Source organism: Nomascus leucogenys, chromosome X (genome assembly GCF_006542625.1).
Source record: "Nomascus leucogenys isolate Asia chromosome X, Asia_NLE_v1, whole genome shotgun sequence".
NCBI classification, from domain to species: Eukaryota; Metazoa; Chordata; class Mammalia; order Primates; family Hylobatidae; genus Nomascus; species Nomascus leucogenys.
In genome coordinates, this window is record NC_044406.1 from 93,948,876 (window position 1) to 93,951,589 (window position 2,714).

A 2,714-nucleotide genomic window follows, 5' to 3' on the forward strand; every position below is an offset into this window, starting at 1 on the left:
GAAGCAACCAGTTTTCCTTATCCTGCTAATCTGTTTAAATGCCTTTTTCTTTCTTACTCACATGCAGAAAACGACTGTATCACCTGTGAAAGGAAAATAAATATTGGTACCCCAAAATCACTAAGCCAAAGGGAAAAGTCAAGCTGGAAACTGTGTCAGGCAAATACGCCTCCCATTCTATTCCTAAATAAGATAGCTACAAAGATAAAAAAGCTACATACCTCCCTCACAATTTGCCCACGAGGAAATTCCTTGTGGACAAATGATAGACAGAACTCAAAGTTATCCCTCTGCTCATGTGAGACAAATGCATACCTGACTGCTTCGTTTGCCCTATTGTTTCATAAGCCAGACTAAGGCATAAGCGACTATTCCTGTAAATTGTGCATTCAGTGAAAAGCTAATCAGAAACTAAAAAAAATGCAACCATTTGTCTCTTATCTACCTGTGACCTGGAAGCCCCCTCCCTGCTTTGAGTTGTCCTACCTTTCCGGACAAAACCAATGTACATCTTACATATACTGATTGATGTTTCATGTCTCCCTACAGTGTATAAAACCAAGCTGTGCCCCGATCACCTTGCACACATGTTGTCAGGACCTCCTGAGGCTGTGTCAGTGGCACGTCCTTAGCCTTGGCAAACTAAACTTTCTAAATTTGTTGAGACTTGTCTCAGATAATTTTTGGTTTAAACACATTTCAACCTAAGCAGTGCTTTTACCTAAATACATTGAATATTCCCACACTCAGGAGGGGGAATTGAATGGATGAGTAGTGTGTGAAAGGTAATTTTTTTTCTTTGAGATGGAGTTTCACCCTTGTCACCCAGGCTGGAGTGCAATGGCATGATCTCGGCTCACTGCAACCTCTGCCTCCTGGGTTCAAGCAATTCTCCTGCCTCAGCCTCCTGAGTAGCTGGGATTACAGGTGCCCACCAACATGCCTGGCTTATGTTTGTATTTTTAGTAGAGATAGGTTTTTGCCATGTTGGCCAGGCTGGTCTCGAACTCCTGGCCTCAGGTGATCTGCCTGCCTCGGCCTCCCAAAGTGCTGGGATTACAGGTGTGAGCCACCACACCCGGTAGAAAGATAATTATTTCTGTTTAAAGCATTTTCCATGTGGATAACGCACAGTACAGGGAAAGGCAAGACCAAGGTTAACATGGAATCTTTATGCCAATAAGAAAAGCCCCACCCTATTGAAGAAAAGGTAAAAAAAAAAAAAAAAAAAAAAAAAAGGCATCCTTCGTAAACAAATTACAACCTCCACCACTATCCCAGGGAGACAAATTAGGAAAAGGCCCTCAACACTGCTATGCTGACTTTTGGCTTCAACTTCTTGCCTCTTTCTCAAATGCCTTTGGGCCTATACAACCTTAGGCAGTACCTTCTCTTCATCCTCCTTTTTGTTATCCTCTTCAATTCTTGCTGTACTACAGGTTTTAACGGTCAGTTAAGGAATCCAAATAAAGTCTGTAATTTAGTTAATATTATACCAATGTTAATTTCTCAGTTCTGATCATTGTACTATAGTTATGCAAGACATTAACATGAGGGGAAGCTGAGTGAAAGAAATACGAAAACTCTGTATGATTTTGGCCACTTCTTGTGGGTCAAAAATTATTTTTTTTAAAAAAGCTTGTTTTAAAAAGTCAGTAGTGACTTTTTTTAAAAAAAGTAGTGTTTTAAAAAGCAGAGTGAGATGGCAGTGTAGGACTCTCCATTAATCATCCCCCCACAGAAACATCAATTTGAACACATGAAAAAATCTTTACAAGAGCTAAGGAAACCAGGTGCAAGATCACAACACCTAGTTTTAGCGTAACAAGACACACTGAAGGGGATGGAAAAGGCCGTTTTACATTACTCACTTCACCCCTCCCCCAACCCCAGGCTGCATGGCTATGAGTAAGTTTAACCAGGGAGGTGTAAGAGCTCTACAATGAATAATATAAAACACCAATGAAAGAAATTAGAGACAAATAAATGGAGAGATATACTGTGTTCATGGATTGGAAGGATTAATATTGTTAAAGTGGCCGTACTACTGAAAACAATCTACAGATTCAATGCAATCCTTATCGAAATACCAGTGACAGTCTCCACAGAAGTAGGAAAAACTGTACTAAAATATGTATGGAACCAAAAAATACCTGGAATAGCCAAAGCAATCTCAAGCAAAAAGAACAAAGCTGTAGGCATCACAATACCTGATTTCAAAGTATGTTACAAAGCTCTAGCAACAAAAACAGCATGCTACTGACATAAAAACAGACAAATATACCTACAAACTAAAAATAAAATCCTAAGCCCCCCACTCTCTGGACAGACCCACTATTGGCCAAGGGGATCCCAGAAAAACCTTAAAAACTGAATTCTTGGTCATAACGGGAAGGAAGGTCAGACGTGCCTTGTTATACTCCCTCCTTTTTGGAGATTATGCACAACTGACCAACATTAATGTTAAAATAGAGATCATAAGACTAACAAAACAGACTTTGCGACAATAAGATAACAAATCATACACAGGACCTAATGCCTGATCCAGTGTATTGGTTAACAGACATATCTATCTTACCTTTGTGAAAGGAAAATAAATCTTGGGGCCCCAAAATCACTAAGATAAAGGAAAAAGTCAAGCTGGGAACTGCTTAGGGCAAACCTGCCTCCCATTCTATTCAAAGTCATCCCTCTGCTCACTGATATAAATGCAT